This window comes from Dendrobates tinctorius, unplaced genomic scaffold (assembly GCF_039654945.1).
Source record: "Dendrobates tinctorius isolate UK_male_01 unplaced genomic scaffold, ASM3965494v1 ptg000103l, whole genome shotgun sequence".
Taxonomy (NCBI): Eukaryota; Metazoa; Chordata; class Amphibia; order Anura; family Dendrobatidae; genus Dendrobates; species Dendrobates tinctorius.
The window spans coordinates 40,179,532-40,199,672 of NW_027361771.1; the positions used below are offsets into that span (position 1 = coordinate 40,179,532).

Here is a 20,141-nt window from a genome sequence, read left to right on the forward strand (position 1 = left end):
TTCCTGTTCCTAGAGGACGGGACTTCCTTCAGATCGTCCGTCATGGAGTCGTCGAGGGATTCCCAGGCCGGCTGACCAACCCAGGTAGCAGGGGGGGGGGGATCTCCTACCTCGGTCAAGCTCGGGGTCCCTGAAAGCGCCACGGTGGGGCCGGGTAGGTCGCCACGGCAGTGGTTGGAGCAGAGGGTCCGGTGGACAGCCGCCTCCAGAGTGCCGGCACCAGGAGATATTTATGCCGGGCCCCTCCTGGTGCGCTCCCCCCGGGGTCCGGTCTCCCTTTCCGTCCGGGCCGGCAGTTGCGCCCGGTTGGCGGGCGCGGGGCGGCGCGCGTGGGGGCTGCGGGCATGTCTGAGCCGGGGGCGCCGTGCCAGCTCCTTTCCGTGCGCTCCCGCGGTCTCAGACGAGCGGCGGAAGGGGCGGGGCCGGGAACGCCGAAACCGGAAGTCGGGTGCCGTCCGGCTTCCAGTGTGCACGGCTGTCCGGGGTAGCGCGCGGTGCCCGGGGCGGGTGGGGGGTGGCCGGTGCATGCGGGGGGGTCCCGGGTGGGAGGTGCGCCAGAACCCTGCTGACCCGGACACTAGGAGGCCTTAAAAGGCTGGAGGTGACGCTGCTGGGGTGCTTCTGAAGGCCTAACAATGGATACGACAGAAGCCCCCATAGAGCAGCAGGACGAGGTGCAGGAGCGCCCACAGAAACAGGCCACGGTAAAGCCTCATGCGAGTGGCCAGCAGAAGAAACAGAAATGAACGAGCGAAGAGAGCCACAGAAGTTCCTCAAGACTAAAGGACCCTCCTGCCTCCCTCCGTGATCCGGTACCTGCCTCATCTGCATGGGTAAGAGATCTCCGTGAATGTACCCTGATGCAGTGTTCCCTTATGTTTTTTTCGCAGGGGAAGAAAGCTACGGGAAAACAGAAGTACAGGGAATGTGCCTTCTGTAGTTGCTCTTGCCAGACGGCCACCCTAAAAAGTTGTCAGCCATGCATGCGACAAACGGTAGGGGTGGAAGGGGACGGTGGCCCAGGGGTAGATTAACAGGCCCTTACACTCTCCCCCGTCCATACAGGTAGCGGAAGAAACTCCGGACTTCACCACAAGCCTGAGGGAGATAATCAGGACAGAGATGAAGGCCCTATCTAAAAGGGATTCTTCTAGGGGAATTGAGTTTAGTATCTCAGGTTCGGAGTCCTCGGCCGCCTCTAGGAACGATGACTCCTCAGATTCCCCAGCCTCCACTTCGTCTTCTTCGGAGGAAGACTCGAGACGATTCTGCTTCCCCTTAGACCAAATGGATCGGCTAGTTAAAGCAATAAGGTCCACCATGGGGGTAGCAGACGCAAAGCCAGAACTTTCGGCACAGGACGTGATGTTCGGGGGTCTAGATCCCAGAAAGCGCAGGGCCTTCCCATTTAATAAGGTCCAGAGCCTGATAGATAGGGAATTGAAGAGACCTGAAAAAAGGGGCTCCTTACCACCTGCCTTCAAGCGGAGGTACCCGTTTGATGACCCAGTGGTAAACAGATGGGATAAGGCCCCTAAGCTGGACGCGGCAGCAGCCAAAGCCTCCAAAAAATCCTCCATACCGTTCGATGACATGGCCTCCTTAAAAGACCCGCTGGATAAAAAAAGCGGATTCTTTCCTAAAGGGAACATGGGAGATGTCAGCAGGCGCTCTAAGACCAGCAATAGCTGCCACATGTACGGCCAGATCCATGATGGTCTGGCTAGATCAACTGGATTCCCAACTGAAGGACGGAGCCTCAAGAGCATCCATTCGAAAAACTCTACCAATCATCCAAAGTGCTGCTGCTTTTTTGGCTGATGCTTCAGCAGACTCTGCGAGGATGGCGGCTAGGACCGCGGGTTTATCTAACGCAGCATGAAGGGCTCTCTGGTTAAAATGCTGGCCAGGAGATATCCAGGCCAGGTCACAACTCTGCTCCATTCCATGTGAGGGGAAATATTTGTTTGGCCCCGTCTTGGATGAACTTTTAGAGAAAGCCGGGGATGATAAAAAGAAGTTCCCCTGTCTGCCGAATCCTTCTTATAGACGTCCCTTTACCAGGAAAGGATATTTCCGTAGAAGGCCGTCCAGGAATCAGGGCAGATGGGATGACAAAAGGAGAGGTACAGGATTCATGTTCGGAGGAGGGGGGCGCAAGGAAAGTCCAGCACGTGACACTAAAAAGCCGCCCCAATGACTAATTGCTCCGGTAGGGGGGAGACTAGCTGCCTTCTACCCAGCCTGGTCTATGATTTCCAGTAGTAACTGGATACTGGGGGTGATAGCTGCGGGTCTACGACTAGAATTCACCCGGGTTCCCCAAGATCGATTTAAGGTCACCCCACTCAGGACTTCCACGTCAGAACAAGCTGCCCTGGAGGCCGAGGTTCATGATCTTTGCCGCAAGAAGGTGCTAACTATGGTTCCAGAGGGAGAAAAGGGGAAAGGTTTCTACTCCCCTCTGTTCCTGGTCCGCAAGCCAGACAGCTCCTTTAGGACTATAATAAATCTTAAGTCCCTCAACGAATTCCTGGTCATACGCCGTTCAAAATGGAGACAATTAATTCAACAATAAAATTGCTTTATGGTAGTGTTAGATTTAAAAGATGCCTACTACCATATACCCATTCATACAGCTCATCAGCGTTTCCTCAGAGTGGCCGTTCAGTTAGATGGGTCATTTCAACATTTCCAAAATGCGGCCCTCCCCTTAGGGGTGGCAGTCGCAACCCAAGTGTTTACTAAAGTGGTAGCGGAAGTTATGGCCCATCTACGTGAATCAGACATTCTAGTAGTCCCCTACTTAGATGACTTCCTGATTGTAGGGAAAACGGCGAGACATTGTGTGGAACAGCTACAAAGGGCAATGTCTGCCCTAGAGCGGTTAGGATGGCTGCTTAACATCAAAAAAAATCTCGGTTACAGCCGGTGAGAGTCCAACAATTCTTGGGCCTGATCCTGGATTCTGAGAAACAGGAATGCCGTCTGCCTCCGGAGAAGCTCGTTCGCCTACACTATCAGGTCCTGAACGCTTCAAATAACCCTACCATGTCCCTCAGGAAAGCTATGTCCCTTCTGGGTTCTCTTTCGTCCTGTATCCCGGCGGTCCAGTGGGCCCAGTTTCATTCAAGAACACTACAGGGCGAAGTCTTAGTGCATCAAAGAATCCTTGGGGGTTACTTAGAGGGCCAGCTAACCTTGTCCCGAAACACAAGGGAGTCCCTGGAGTGGTGGCTAGACAAGGATAATTTATCCAGAGGGGTTCCCTGGGAGTATGACATATCCCGCATAATCATCACGGATGCTAGCCCTTCCGGTTGGGGGGCTCATATGGGTGAGATTCTGGTCCAGGGCCTATGGGAGCATCATCAGATAGAAATGTCATCTAACCTGAAAGAATTTACAGCAGTAGAACAGGCAGCTAAGAGGCTACTTGTGTATCTACAGGGCCATCATGTGCGAGTGTTCTCCGACAATCAGGTCACCGTGGCTTATATCAACCACCAAGGCGGGACTCGTTCCAAACCCCTGATGAATGTGGCAGAACGGTTGTTCCGGCTAGCAGAGCGGCATTTTCTATCTTTAACAGCTCTACACATAAAAGGGAAAGAAAATATCACGGCAGATTTCTTGAGCCGCAATCTGCTAAAACAAGGAGAATGGTCCCTAAAAACCTCCATCTTCGACCTGATTGTACAAAAGTGGGGACAACCAGAGGTAGATCTCTTCGCCACCATGGAAAACAGAAAATTAAGACAATTCTGCTCCCTAAATCCCAGAGAGAACCCCCTGGCCGTAGATGCCTTTCTGATAGTGGGACTTCCCTCCCCTAGTGATGAGGAAAATCAGGAGAGACAGAGTAAGGGTTATACTTTATCGCTCCATTTTGGCCCAGGAGGGCATGGTTCTCATGCCTCAGGACAATGTCTGTGTCCAATCCTTGGGTCCTTCCGGACATCCCGGATCTCCTATCCCAGGGCCCAGTCTTTCATCCTCGGGTGGCTGGCCTACATCTGACGGCGTGGAGTTTGAACGGACACTGCTAAAAGAGAGAGGCTTCTCCCCAGACCTGAATAACACCCTACTTAAAAGTAGAAAAATCGTTACTACCAAAATCTGTCAGAATTTGGAAGAAATTCCTTCAGGACTCTGGAATAGTCGCTGGGGGTTCAGCACCTATAAATCAAATTTTAGAGTTTCTTCAGAAAGGTCTGGATATGGGGCTTTCCACTAGTACCCTTAAAGTACAGGTATCTGCCTTGGGGGCCCTCTTTAGCTGCAACATCGCCGGTAATTACTGGATCAGTAGATTCATTAAGGCAGCAGGTAGATCCAGGCCAATAGTCAAGGATAGATTCATGCCTTGGGACTTGAACCTAGTCCTCACGGCTATAACAGAGGCTCCATTCGAACCTATTACATCAGCTTCCATAAAAAAACCTGTCCCTTAAAGTAGCCTTCCTGGTAGCTCTAACCTCAGCTCGTAGAGTAAGCGACATCCAGGCATTATCTAGGCGTCTTCCTTATATACAGTTTAAGGACGATAGGGTAATACTCAGACCTGATCCGGCGTACTTACCTAAGGTAGTTTCTAGCTTTCACAGGACACAGGAAATAGTCCTTCCATCCTTCCTCCCTAATCCAGCTAATGAGAAGGAAGAGAAACTACACACCCTAGATGTTAGGAAATGCCTCATAGAATATCTGGCAGTTACCGATCCCTGGAGAAAAGATAATGCCCTGTTTGTCTCCCATCAAGGCCCTAGGAAAGGTTGTAGAGTGTCAAAAAAACACACTAGCTAGGTGGATTAGAGAGGTGATTTCAATAGCATACACCTCAAAAGGCAGGTCGCCACCCGGGAAGCTGAGGGCGCATTCCACCAGAGCCATGGCCTCGTGGGCCGAGCGATCAGAAGTCTCTATCGACCAGATATGTAAGGCGGCTACTTGGTCCTCTCTGAGCACCTTTTATAGTCATTATAGGCTAGACTTGGGTGCTTCCACAGACCTCTATTTTGGTATAAGGGTGCTGCAGGCTGTAGTCCCTCCCTAAATAGTTATTACTCTCTGTAATTCTCTCAGGTGGTGCTGTCATGGACGACCGAATAAAGTCGTAGTTACTCACCGGTTAACGGTGTTTTTCAGTGTCCACGACAGCACCCGTATATTCCCTCCCTTATATGTACACAGGTAATTTAAAGTCGTGTAAAGTACTGTATATAAATTATGCTATTAACCATTGTGGTCCTCTTGTGCTCTGTAATCCAACTGATGCGTGGGAGAGGTGCCACCCTTTTGTATCTGTAGGTTTCCTGTTCCTTAAGGGCGGATCCCCTCTCTCAGGTGATGCTGTCATGGACTCCGAAAAATACCGTTAACCGGTGAGTAACTACGACTTTCGAGTTTTTTGTTGTTTTTTTTTTTTGTAAAAAAAAAAAAATCTTTATTGAAAATTACTTGTATAATAACCTTTTGTTTTACACCTTTTTTGCATATTGTGTATGTCAGATCAATGTATCAGCATCATCAAATTGAACGTCTTTCTTATGTGCAGTGTTTTTCAACTAAAGGAGAAGGGACCGTTGTGGTCGCATGATCCTCCATCAGCAGCCATTTTGTCAACGGGAATGCTGTGTGGTTTGTGAGAAAGGCTATACTAACAAGTGGGCAGCTCTTTACAAAGGAGAACCTCTGATACATGTAACGTGATTGGTTAGAATACCAAAATAAGAAAATTTCCATAATTTCTCAGGTTGAAATTAACTGCCCCATTAACCCCTTAATGCATAATCGCGTATATTAAAAGTCTTTCCTCCGGTGACTGTATATGGGAGGCTCTGGAGCTGAGCTTTCTGCACATGCCATTGATGCCGGCTATAACGGTGAGCGAAGTTTGACAGCGGTGTTTAAAAGTGGTTGCCAATGGCTGCCGGCGCATATAGACATCGGCCCCCGTGGGTCGCCGGTTGGTTACGATGGCAGCCGGGGGCCTGCTGAAGGACCCGTAACTGTCATGTTGGTATCCATCCATGTGATGCTCTGCTAGTAAGAGGAGCAAAAAAAAGTTTAGAAAAATACAGAAATTTCAATTCTTTTTTTTATCCCATAAAAAAAATGCATTTGGTCTTGACATTTTTTTTTCTCTTTAAGTGCAGTCTATGACCATATAAAATTAGTTAACAAAAACAGTAAATGACCACACTTCCCTTAAAAAAAAAAAAAGAGAAATTTAAAATTGATCAATATGTTGTATCTACCCCAAACTGTTATTAATACAACCTTTAATGCACCATACAAAAAAGCTCTATTGATGGAAAAATGTTACGGCCTCAAGAAATGGCGATTACAAATCAATTTTATTTTACTTTGTTAATTATATACAAACTTTGAACTTATTTTCACCGCTTGACTATAAAACCAATTTATACAAGCTTTGGTATCATTGTAATTGAACTGACCTTGAGCATTAAGTTGCCAGGACCTTTCTACTAAAAAATACCCCAGATAAAATAGATCATAAAATGGATGCGAGTCTAAAATGCATAGTTAAAGATAGCAGAGACCAAATGTCCAAAATGTTAATTATTTCAGAGTCAGAAAAAATCTAAATACATCTAGAATGGGTCTCCAATAATTCTCTCCAATATAGTTTCTTCAGGAGGCCCTTCGAAGTGTGGCATCAAACCATTATGTCCATTCAATGCAGACGATGCCTGTGGTTTTGTTCTGGGTCTATAGATCCCTTTTTTAACTATTCTTAAATGGTATTCGCCTTCATGATGTAAATGGCTATAGTAGGGGGTGGAATCTCCCACCATAGTATGACCTCTCATATAACATTGTGCCTGTGCACCGCAACATTCTACCATTCACATGCCTCCTAAAGTTCATTCACTAAGGGTATTCTCTGATTGCGTGTCTGTCTTGCCTAGTGAAATGATAAATGGCCATACACTGAGGATAATATGTATCATTACCATAGCCAATTTTATACAAATGATAATATGGGCAATTGCCATACGATGGCCTGCTTTTATAGAGGTAATACAGGTGATCAATTACAACGCTCATATCAGATCCAGTAGTGAAAAAAGTTTTTATAGTGATTTATATCTATACTCCTCTGAAAATAGTATTGGGTATCTTTGGATAAATAGTGCAAATACAACAGATCACAATAATAGGTGGCTCATGATATCATGGACCTTTTCATAGGGCCATAATATGGAAGGTTAAGAAATTGTAATTTAGTTATTAATGGAATTTATAACAGATAAACTGATAGAAAGCACCCATATGAGTTGTTCATTAAAGCCCTTGGGGAACGTATAACAATCCTAAAGATCCACTGAGTTTCCTTTTGAAAGTTTTTAGTTTATCCCAATCTCCTTTTGTGTTGTGTTCTACAATTAGCTCCAGGACACAGAAGGACAATGTCTCTCGGGCTGTGTGCACACGCTGCGGAATCATCCACACGGATTTTGCAAAATCCGCAGATAAATCCGCAGGTCAAAAGACCTGTGGTTTATCTCCACAATGGAGGAGATGGTAAACTGCTGCGGAATCCGCAGAAAGAATTGACATGCAATTCTTTCTGCGGATTTGAAACCGCAGGAAAATTCTGCAGCGTCTGCACAGCGGTTTTTAATTCCCATAGGGAATAATGGTACTGTACACCGCAGAATCCGCAGCGTGTGCACACAGCCTCAGGCAACATGAAATGGGTGTCCTTTTTAGCAAACAATGAACAAACAAAACCCCAAAAAAAACAATGGTGGTAATTGCATTTTTTTTTTCCTTCCCCCATGACAGCATGATGGAGAGCAGGGATCTTCCCTTCAAGGACAGGAAACCTACAGATAAAAGGGCAGTACCTCTCCCTCACATCAGTTGGTTTCCTGTCCTTGAGAGGAAACCTTCAGTATGGCGTACCTGAAGATAAGAAGACTGAAGAGATTGTGTCCAGGCCTGGCCAGACCACTTGGAATTTCACTTGTAATTTTTTTTTTTTCAGAATAATATATGGTAAAATTGTGTGTAATTTATAACTTCTACTTGTCCTGCAATATACCAGCCCTCAAACAGCTACGTTTAGCGATGCACCAGCGATCCGACCCGGTCAGGATCGCTGGTGCATCGCTAAATGATCGCTAGTGAGCTTTCACACCTGAAGATCTCACAGCGATGCAGCAGCGACGCAGCGCACGATACTCACCTTTCACGCACCGCGATCCTGCGTCCTCCCGCCCGCCTCCACGCGTCGCTCGTCGGCACCAGCAGGAAGCCGATGACTAGAAATGGAGCCGGACATTCTCACGCGATCAGCGATGGACAGCGGGGGAGCCGGTCGGAGGTAAGTATCACACATAGTGATATCGCTATAACGTCACAAAATCGGTGACGTTATAGCGATATCGCTATGTGTAAAACCCCCTTAAGAGTTACGGCTTTTGGAGGAAGAAAATTAAAATACAAAAGTACTAAGATGTAATTTAGCAGTGTCGGCACAGAGTGCAGTGGCAAAACTTGCCAATTTTGCTAGGTCTGCAGGAAATATAAGAATCCGGCTGTGCAGGGACCTCCCCTGACCGAGGAAAAGGTATTAATTCTGAGGAAGGGGAGACTACAAATAGTAATACTCCTCCCAGACTGACGCAGAAACAGACACCTAATCAGGAACAGAGTCTTCTGGTAGACAAGGAGCCCATGCTGAGTGACGTCTTTAAAGCTAGGTGACAACACAGCTTTGAACAAGAAGGTCACGGTCAGGCAAATTTTCCAGTATCAGAACTGTTTATTTCAGTATAATAAAAAAATAATATCTTCAAGAGGATCACTACTATATTAATAATTTTCTTCTGTAAATTTGGGACTGTTAAGACATTTCTGACATGTTTCCACCATGGCTGCTCCTGTCATCAGCAGGTCAAAGATAATCAGCTTGAAGGTGATGATCTTCACCGTCAGAAGTAGGAGAACATTCTGCATCATATAATGACCTAAATGTGAGAAAATATATATCAGATGTATGAAACAGGACTTTAGCTTATCATTGGGAAATTTGTTGTGACTAGGACCAGCAGATCCACAGGCCTCCAGTGTAAGGAGGTGGCGGAGATCCTCATTTGCCCCTCCCCCACACGGGAACTATGCAACCTTTGCTGACGGTATAATGTGTTTTGCACTTACTCTTGTGTACTTTACCACTTATATGTATTAATGTGCTGTGATTGTGGTGTCTTTTATATGAGTATTGCCATGTAATGTAGTCTTGAGTGAGTTTCCCTTTAACTTGTGTATCTTATTAAGCTTAGGGACAGTGAAGAGTTAACTTGGTGGGTTGGGTTAGCAGCCGCAAGGGAGCAGGAAGCTCCTGCTTCCTTTTCAGTAGGCAGGGCACATCTGCCTAGGGGAGACACGCAACCACAACCGGAACATTGCCAGACCCCAGGAAGGGACAGATTCTATTGTCTGGGATCCACGGACAGTGAGGTGCGCACAGGACTGTGCAAGTGCCCCGCCAAAGGGATTATAAACTTCCAGATTACGGCGAGTGAGTCATCACTACCTCTGACTGTGGACTGTGGCTGATACTGGTATGGCTGCAAATAAGAGGAGGGAAAGAGCAGGAAGTTTCTATTGCATTTTCTACAATTACCTCCTTCTACCTCGTTTATCTTACAAAGAAAAAAATAAAAATTATCCCTGTTGGATTACTCCTGTGACCCTGGATTGTGATTGCCTGGACTGCAGTAGCTGGGAAGAAGAGGTAACCCATGAAGGAAGCTGTGTCCATCCTGTGTTTCATGTGCAAGGGACCGGGTGGCTGTGGACTGTGTTTTGTGGATGAACTCGGAGAGGACTACCACCCCGGTTGCCCTTGTTACCCCAGCATCATCTCTCATTAGTAAAAGTATGTGGCTCCCAATGGTTAACCCAGGGTCTAAGTTTTGGAGGGAACCCCACCAGATCCTGCTTTATGATTAGCACTACTTTGTTGAGTGACAGAACCCAAGAAGTGGAGCTGTACACATCACACGGATTTTACAGGATGATAGGAGACAGAAAGAGTTAATAACTAACACTTTTCAATAATATTCCTCATAGTTGATAGTGAGGTATTTAGGAGGGCTGAAATTTCATGAAATTGCTTGTAACAATGATGACATTGTATTACAGCATCATACTCGAATTCAGAATTAGATATTTTTTTCCAATGTTGGTAGAGACAGAAGATGGACTACATTGTTAGAGACTGGATTTTATCAACCTGTGGTGATGGATGGATCTCATCCAGGCCTCTCTATTGCTTCTCTGCCACCTTAGAAATTGGGGATTGGAAACTTACAGCTTAAAAGACTGCTGTAAGAGAGGCATTAAAGCTGGTAGCCGTACTTTATATTGGGAAACCTTGGTGACAGGTTTTCTTTCAAAAATGAATAAATTAACAACAGATGAAACATGGATGGAGCACTGAAGGACAAAGTCTGTCTTCCTAGTTTCAGCCGAGTATCACGGATCCCCATAGACTTCTATGACTGAGTCTGATCCATGAATCAGATGAGAATGGGATATGCTTTGACTCTCAGGAACCGGAGGCACTGATCAGTTTTTAAAATTGATGTGTGTGAATCAATTAAACTCTATGGGTCTGAGAGCCATCCGAGAAAAAAACAGACTGCACTAGGATGTGTCACATGTATGTGTGAATGTAGCCTAAGGCTAAGTTCACGGGAGCATATACAAAAAAATAATCCGACTTTCATCCATATTGTCATCCGTATGCAATCCGATTGGCATCCAATTTTATACATCAGCAGTTATTAAAATTTAAAAGACCAAATACAGTTTCTCGTGTTAAAGAATTGCAATGTATCCATAAAAATCAGATGCTATACGATTTATCCATATTTGATCTGATATTTTTTGCGCACACAGACTTGAATACATGAGTCTCATCCAAAAATGGTGATTTTTTTTTTTGAACAGCATAATTGAACAACATTGATCCGAGTGCTGTAATTTTTTTCCACATTTTCACAGACGGCACTCGCATCGAAAATACAGTCATGTGTACATAAACCAATAGTGGTGTAGACTGTTGCCCCACAATCACATAGATTCCCCATGTGTGAAACCGCTTTTAATCAGGAGAACATGGCTTTACCTACCCAGCTTCACCGGAAGTTTCTCCTCATTGCAGAAAGTGTGATCAGCTCCACCTATAATTAATAAATTAGAAAGTTTAGGAATGACATTTGTGACCAGAAAGTATCATCTAAGGGACCAATATGCTACTGATATAGGACTGAAAAGTACCTGCACCATCTAAAGGGAGCTAAAGGAAGAAGAACTAGATAAATTCAAGTGGGGTGTGAACTCAAGAAGTTTCCCATAGTAAGTGATGGCATATTGCTAGGTTATGCTCTTACTCACTAACTGATGGAAGCTTGACAGCTAGAATCCCCTCAGAATAAGGGAGCCACAGCAGGAGTAAAACCTGACCACTTTTTGGAAAACAAAATGAATTACCTGAGATGATTTCTTGATATCCCAACATGTCATCAATTTCAGGCTTCACTACAAAGCATGTCACAGCATCTAGAGATGTTTCAGTAGGTGGAGATGATGAGGCTAAGAAATGGAGAGTTCCTGGAGATACAATATGACTTATTTGCACACCTAGATCCTGTAAATGTAATGAAGGTAAGAGAAGATTGACGTTCTCAGTTATAAATGATGACGGATTAAGAGATCCCATATGTCCATCTAATGAAGGAATAACAGCTTTATTGTTACTTGATGAACTGGAGAATTCCCAGGAACTTAGAAGTGTATTTGGTAGAGAAGGCCAGAAAATAACTTGAGGACGTTCACTTGAGACAAAAGTTTCCAAGTTTTCAGATGCATGAGGCCAACTATGATTTAGGGGTACTATAGCATATGGTCTACCAACTCCATGCTCAAGAAGATACTGCCGATTGCTGGACATCCTCACTGTAGCAGCGTTAAGTCTTGATGTTTGAAAGATTCCAGATTGACTTTGATTACCATTTAAGAACCACACAGTTCCAGCTATAGTATATACTCCTGGCAATAGACAGAGAAAACTGGTCTGATTCTGGCCATCATCCTGAAGACCCCACACCAAGGTTAAAGAGGATGGGAGAGGTAAGGACCAGCAACCTAAAAGAGACAAGACTCTTATAAAATTAACACACAATTACACATTGTCATCAGCAGAACTCAGTATAGTATCAATAATCCACGTATAATATACACAGGTATAAATAAGGGTGAGCAGCTTTCATGGGTGTTGGGTACCATTGTTCCTTGGTATAGCCATTAAAATGGAACCTGTCACCAGCATTTCCTTATCTAAACTGTATAAACCAATTGTAAGTCATATTTAATAGCACTCCTGCAACCTCTTCATAGGAACCCAGCTGCCCTGCATACTTAAAAAAAAAAAAAAAATAGCCTTTCATGTTTGCCCTGCGCCATATGCTAAACGGCACTGTCTGGTCCGATGGGAGTATCGCAACTGTCTATGTCCCTACAATTGACGTCTCTACTGCCTTTATTGACATGACTGACATAATCCGGAAAGCCTATTGTGCTTGCGTAGCTCTTGTTCCTTACTGTGCAGGCTTGAGAGTTGCTGAGAGAGGAAACATGTATAAGAAAAAATCACCACAGAAAATCGGAATGAGTGAAGGCAAGGTATCGTTTCGCCCCTATCCAGATCTTTGTCAAACCTCACTAATGAGTAGAGATAGCTTGCATGGAGGATAAGTGACAATAAATTGAGGTACCCCCTGGGGCTCTACCATGGGTGTGGGTAGTATATGGCATGCCCACCACAGACAGCGGTGGGCACACCATAGGCTACCCACACCTATGGAAGAGCCCCAGCGGGGACCTCTTTATTTTCACTTACCCTCCATGCAAGCTCTCTACTCTTCAGTGAGGTTTGACAAAGACCCGGATAGGGGCGAAACGATACCTTGCCTTCACTCATTCCTATTTTCTGTGGTGATTTTTCCTTATACATGTAATATAGATACTTTTTGCAACTGAAAACGTTTGAGTATGGCTGTTTCCTCTCTTGGCTACTACTTTGGACTTCTCGAAGTTCAGCCTGCACCTCCAGAACTACAGAGTGCGCTTCATTTATTTTTCCAGGCTTGAGAGTTGGACACGCGGTGGATGACATAGGAGACATCAGCCATGTCAATGAAGATTGACAAAACAGCGATTTGTGGGGACAGAGGAGGTGCCGAGCACAGTCCCGGAGCACAAATCAGAACGTACAGCACCACTTAACAGGTAATGTGGGACTATTATAAAAGTCACATTCTTAGATATGCAGGGCAGTGGGCCCTTAGGAACAGGAATTCTATTAAAGATGTTTGAAAGATGGTGGATAGAGTTTATAGAGGGAAAACCTGGTGATAGGCTTACTTTGATAAACAGGGCCAATGCAATGTTATAGATCTTTGCTTGGGTTAAAGTGTAAAGTACAGTATTCAGATGTACGGGACATCTCGTTCTCCAGACTCCATTTTTGTGCTTGCGATGCCATTTTGTTGTTTACGAGTTAAATTTTGTAACTAAGTTCACAGTTGTTATGAAACCAGACTGTTCCAGCTTGTACAAGATATGAGATATGAGACCCTGAAGAATGTGCTATTGTTCTATTTTCTACGTCACGCAGCTAGGGACATATATGTAGTTTCCGGTTTTCTTGCAATATTATTGACTTATAACGTGAAGTATTACGACGATGCTATTGGTAGCTGAGTACTTTGCATAACTAAGCAAAATACTATAAAAAGGTGACATAATAAAGGGGGTTAGTGATCTGCCTTGATCCTCCCGTAGAGAGACCCCCGTCTCCGTGTGGTCATTCCCAGTTGCTAGCAACGCCCTATGAACTAATTTGGAAATCACTGGATCAACCGTGAAAGGTTAATTTAGCCCTCCCTCAACAGTTTGGCTGCCTAACGTGGGGCCCCCGAATAGGGACGCCTCTGCCACCGGACGACAACAAGACAAAGGACCCTCGGACCAGACACAGGTGCTGGAAAATTGGGACTGATCATCCCCCACAAAAACCACGGTAAGTTGGCAGTTATACTGTTCAGACTGACCGTTGGTGTGGTTTTCCTGTGCTTGTTTCTGCAAAGAGAATCTGAGGTTTGTCCCCGATGATGGGGCAATTCATGGGTGGAATCATATAGAGGTGCAGTCCCGTTGGGGCCCCAGTGTTTGAACCGTACCTCATAAGGGATGGACACCCCGGATTGACCAGTGATTGTGGCTCTCTTTATAGTCAAAATATCCTGATCACTGTTAGTATCGGGCGTGGTGAGGTGATCGAAGATTGGGTAGGATACGTAACTCAGGTATGTGTGTATATATATATATATATATATATATATATATATATATATATATATATATATATATATATATATATATATACAAAAAGGAAATCCAGCAAGAACTCAGCAAACCAGGGTTGGAGTAAAATGATGCTTTTCTTTATTTCTTCAACAAGGTATAAAAACGTTTGGACCGTGAAGAAGGCGGATTAGGCCGCCGAAACGCGTAGTCCCATTTGCGCTTATTTCTGCCATGTACTCTGGTTTCTGATTCTTGTGGGTCGTTTTTATACCTTGTTGAAGAAATAAAGAAAAGCATCATTTTACTCCAACCCTGGTTTGCTGAGTTCTTGCTGGATTTCCTTTTTGTTCTCCTATTGAAGGATCTACTCCTAATCCAGTCCGTGCAGGTACTTGATTACCAGGTGGGAAAGACCCATGAGTCTCATTGCTGCAGCTGGACACTGATACAGATATAGATATAGATATATATATATATATATATATATATATATATATATATACAACCAGAGGTGTCCGGAGGGATAGTCTGAGACGCCCTCCTCCTTTCACTGAGTACCGCGTTGAATTTTGGACTTCCCAGAGGGGGGTTGACCCTGTGGAACAGAGACCGATACGGCCATCAGTACTGTGCACAACTGAAGTAAGGATGTTTAGCTCTAAATGAGAGAATCCGTGGAAGGAAAAGAAGAATTTTGTGGCTTGGCACATGAATTGTGTGACGAAGGTGTTAGGAAGAACAGAGGAAGTGAATTCTGATTGTTTCTGCTATTGCTATGTTAAAGAAGTAAAATTGTCTTATGACAGGAACTGGATGTTTTGTGGTTCAAGGAAGTGACTGTGGTGCAGGAAAGAATTGAGGAAGTGATTGAAGGAACTAAGATTGATACTAATGTGTCAGGCAGACAAATAGTTTCAGTCCCTGCTATGCCTAATATTGCTAGTTGTTATGAGTATCCACCCCCTTTACCCCATCCCAAATAGACACCCTTTGCAATCAATTACCCGATCCAGAGACTTCCCCCATGGCTTTCTACATGCAAATGGCAGCAAATCGAGAGTAATGTGCCGACTCCGGACGATGCATTAAAAGTAGAAAAAAAAAGTTTCCAGAAGAAATTAACGTGCTCCGTATCAGCAGAGGAAAAAAAAGGGAAAGCTAGCAGCTGCAGCTGCTTCAGTACCCCCTCCCATCTCAGCCCACACCATATCCCCCACCGTAGCTGGGAACATAGCTCGTTCCTTATCAGCACACACAAATTCATCTCCCTACTCCAATATCTGTCTCAATGTCTGCAATGCTGGCGCTGTGGCCGACTCGGTCACTTTCAGAGAGATTGTCATACCCCCGCTGTTTTAATCGGAGTAGATGGCAGACCCAATAAACATACTCTTACAAAACCTATCCCTGTGGAACCCTTCCCTGAGGTTACTGCTCAGTTTGTAATCTCTCCCACATGTCCAGTAAATTTACTAGGGGCAGATTTATTATCACAGTTCCACTCCAGAATACAATTCCAAGATGATGGTCAGATGGTTCTTTTGTTACATAATCCCTATGCAGATGAAGACAGTGAGGAAATCTGTATTTTGCATGCCGTTCCCAGGATTATGATGGCCCTGATAGGCTCAGATCCACCCCCAATATTGCCTGAGGATCAATGACTCACCCTATATCTTTCAGAGATACTATCTAAACTTTGGTTAAAAAGGCCAAATGATATAGGGAAAATGCATGTAGAACCAGTAAAAGTGTTTCTCAACCCTTGTGCCCCTTTTCCCAAAGTCCATCAATATTTTTTTAAATATGACCAGGAGCGGGGCCTCCAGGGACAAATACAAACGTTACTTGATAACGGTGCTCTAGTACCCTGTGTTTCTCTATGTAATACGCCCTTGTTTCCCATTAAGAAAAAGACCCCACCTGGCCAGCCCCCTGTGTATCGGCTGGTACAAGACCTACAGGCAGTCAGTGCAGCTTCTGTTCTGGAAACTCCAGTGGTGCCTAATCCACATATTCTTTTTGCCCCAAATACCCCAGGATGCTGCTTGGTTTACAGTTATCGACTTTACCAATGCCTTCTTTAGCATTCCATTACACCCAGATTGCCAGTTTCTGTTTGCATTCACTCATCAGGGACGACAGTTAACATGGACAGTTATGCCACAAGGGGCCCAAAACAGTCCCAATCAGTTTGCAAAAAAAACATGAGCGAGTGTCTCTTGCCCTGGCAGTTAGATCACCCCCAGGTTACGCTGCTTCAGTATGTGGATGATCTTTTGTTGTGTGCACGGACGGAGCAGGATGCCATTGCTGCCACTGTAAGCCTCCTCAAGCATCTGGCAGCACTGAACTGTTGGGTTTCGTCCTCGAGACTTCAGTTCTGCCTTGGTAAAGTGATATTCTTGGGTCACTGTCTCCTTCAGGTTGTCAGACACCTCGCAGGTGAAAGAAAAATAGCTGTCAGCTCCCTTCCTTTCCCAAAAGATGAAACTGAACTCAAGCATTTTCTTGGACTATGCACTTATTGTTGTCAGTGGATACCGGATGCATCCCGCATAATGCAACCCCTTTACAATGCCATAAAAGACGGTATAATGAATTATAAGGAAAGATGGCAGTGATGATGATTATCTCCAATATGACTGTTCGCAACTTTTGACTGGAGAAACAGTTACTCCACCAATTGTCAGTGAGAATCCACTTCCAAATCCCAATCTGGTGTTTTACACGGATGGTTCAAGATATGCTGATGAGTTTGGTAGATTCCACAAGGGATATGCTGTTACCACAGAGGACACTGTAGTGCACGCAGCTGCACTCCCGCCCTCCCAGTCAGCACAAGAAGCAGAACTCCAGGCTCTGTCTACTGCATGTACTTTTGCCAAGAACAGACGGGCTAATATATACACGGACTCACGGAAAATATTTGGTATTGCTCACGATTTTGGAGCTCTATGGGCCAATCGAGGGTTTATTACTACTGCCGGAACCCCAGTGAAAAATGCTGAAGCTGTCAAAACCCTCAAGGATTCGATCAAATTACCTACTCAGGTGGCCATTATCAAAGTTAAGGTGCACGGTCCTAGGAACAGTCCACAGACTGTTGGCAACGCATTTGCGGATACGCAAGCAAAAGCCGCCGCTCTTTTACCAGTTGAACCAACCATACTAGCTATGGCGACCACACGCTCTCAGCGTAAACAGTTACAAGAAGCATTGACCCTACAAGAACCTGATGATCTACAACAGACTGAAGTTTTCTGTCGGACCCCACGAGACCGCTTAATGACAATGCAGAGAATGTCTCCAAAGGAAGAAGTGAAGCAATGGAAGACTGATGGGGCACGTATGAATAATGGTCTCTGAAAAAAAGGACCAACTCGTGTGTCTCCCTAAGCGGACGTACCCTGCTGTTGCCACATGGGCCTACACATTGGGGAAAGAATCAGGCCCTCGCACTGGTGCAAAACTTCTACTGGGCCCCAGGAATTTCCACAGTTTTGACAGCGTTCAACCATGCCTGTAATATCTGTAAGACCTGCAATCCCGGTCAACTTCAACGTGTACCCCCGAAGCATCTCGCTAAGCCCAACTATCCTTTCCAAAGGCTCCAGGTGGACCATATCATGTTACCTAAGTCTGGAAGGTATGAATCCTATTTGGTTGTTGTTGACATGTACTCCAGTTGGCCGGAAGCATTCCCTGTTACCAACATGACTGCAAAAACCACAGCGAAGAAACTGGTGATGGAAGTCATATGCAGATATGGGGTTCCAGAAGTTGTTGAAAGTGATCAAGGTCTGGCCTTTTCTTCTTATGTGTACCAGGAAGTTCTGACAATGCTTGGATCCACTGTAGCCCTCCATACTCCATACCATCCACAATCCAGTGAGAAAGTTGAGAGGCTGAACGGCATACTGAAGGGACAATTGACCAAAACGATGCAGGAGACTACGGCTCCATGGCCAGAACTCCTACCCATTGTACTATACCACATCCGTACTACCCCTATTGCAAAACATGGCCTGTCCCCATATGAGATATTGTTTGGTGCTAGGCCCCCAGTTGCAAATTTCCAGCCTCAGCAGTTATCAGAAGAAACTGACCGTGCTGTTCAATATGTTATTCAGCTTAGTAAAATCTTGCTAACACCCATAGTGTTTTCCAGATTCAGCAGAAACCGACACCTGTTATAACCTGAAGCCTGGTGATTTGGTAGTCATGAAGAGGCATGTCAGAAAGCACGGACTAGAACCCTTGTTGACGGTCCCTATCAAGTTCTTCTCATCACCCAACAAGCCAATAGCAAATAAAGGGGCATAATGTTTTGTTTTTTTGCATTTTCCATATTATTATTGGTAGAAGTTAAAAGTTAAAGTTAGAAGATATTCAAAGATTCAGAGATCAATATGATAAAGATAATGATCATAATAAGGACAGTTGGTGGTCAGACACCTTCTCCTTTCTTAATCCAGCCAATTAGTTTAAGGGAATTGGGGGCTGGATAGCTGGGATCTTACAAAACTTGTTACACATTGCTGCCTGTATCCTTGTTGCATATGTGATACTAAAACTTGTTCTTTGGTGTATTTCTGTATGCATTAGGAAATTCTGCACTAAGAAAGCTAATGATGATACCAAAGGCGTCTTTACCCCTGCTCTTCTCTGCACCGATCTCAAAAGGCTACTTGATGGAGATGTTGATGCCAAGCACATGACTACCTACAAAAGATCTCCACCACCATCATCAAAAATTGTTTTTTTGTGAATTGCAGTATACAGGGGGGACGGGTGCTCTGCGACAGCCATGACTGATAACACGGCATCAGCCATGTGAAGACCAGTAGCTTATGGCTTGAGATAGCCCCTCTGATACTGCATATTAGTTAACAAAATTTATCTAGGGGGTATTGTGAAGCACAGTATTCAGATGTACGGGACATCTTGTTCTCCAGACTCCATTTTTGTGCTTGTGACGCCATTTTGTTGTTTACGAGTTAAATTTTGTAACTAGATGAAAGTTCACGGTTGTTATGAAACCAGACTGTTCCAGCTTGTACAAGATATGAGACCATGAAGAATGTGCTATTGTTCTATTTTCTACGTCACACAGCTAGGGACATATATGTAGTTTCCGGTTTTCTTGCAATATTATTGGCTTATAAAGTGAAGTATTACGACGATGCTATTGGTAGCTGAGTACTTTGCATAATTAAACAATATACTATAAAAAGATGACATAATAAAGGGGGTTAGTGATCTGCCTTGATCCTCCCATACAGAGACCCCCGTCTCCGTGTGGTCATTCCCAGTTGCTAGCATCGCCCTATGAACTAATTTGGAAATCAGTGGATCAACCGGGAAGGGTTAATGTAGCCCTCCCTCAACAAAAGGTAAGGTTATCTGTGCCTGTATGTGAGGTTCAAACCTGAAAAAATTACCTAGAACAGGTCAGTATTTTACCACCTCTGCCACGAAAACCTTAAAACAGCGACCAGCTACATCTCACCTGTCCAAAGGGGAAGGGAGCCAAATCTTGACACCTCTACCTTACTGTATCATCTGAAGTTATTTAGTGGATCCTATTTTACATCTCTATTCTAATTTCTATAAATTTTATTGTTTTTTTTCTTTTTCTTTCAGGCGACTTTAAAATCAACGATCGCTCACCAACACAAGTCACATTTACTGCCGTTGCGGTCATCATAACATTGATCAAATAGGTG

General features: G+C 44.7%; 1 long non-coding RNA gene across 1 annotated transcript; it reads left to right on the top strand.

Annotated features, from left to right (window-relative positions):
* Window positions 1-13,009: 13,009 nt before the first annotated feature.
* Window positions 13,010-19,700, top strand: LOC141100069 (uncharacterized). The gene is made up of 2 exons (XR_012234586.1): window positions 13,010-13,332; window positions 19,021-19,700. It is a non-coding gene; the product is annotated as an uncharacterized lncRNA (long non-coding RNA).
* The last annotated feature ends 441 nt before the right edge of the window (window positions 19,701-20,141 follow it).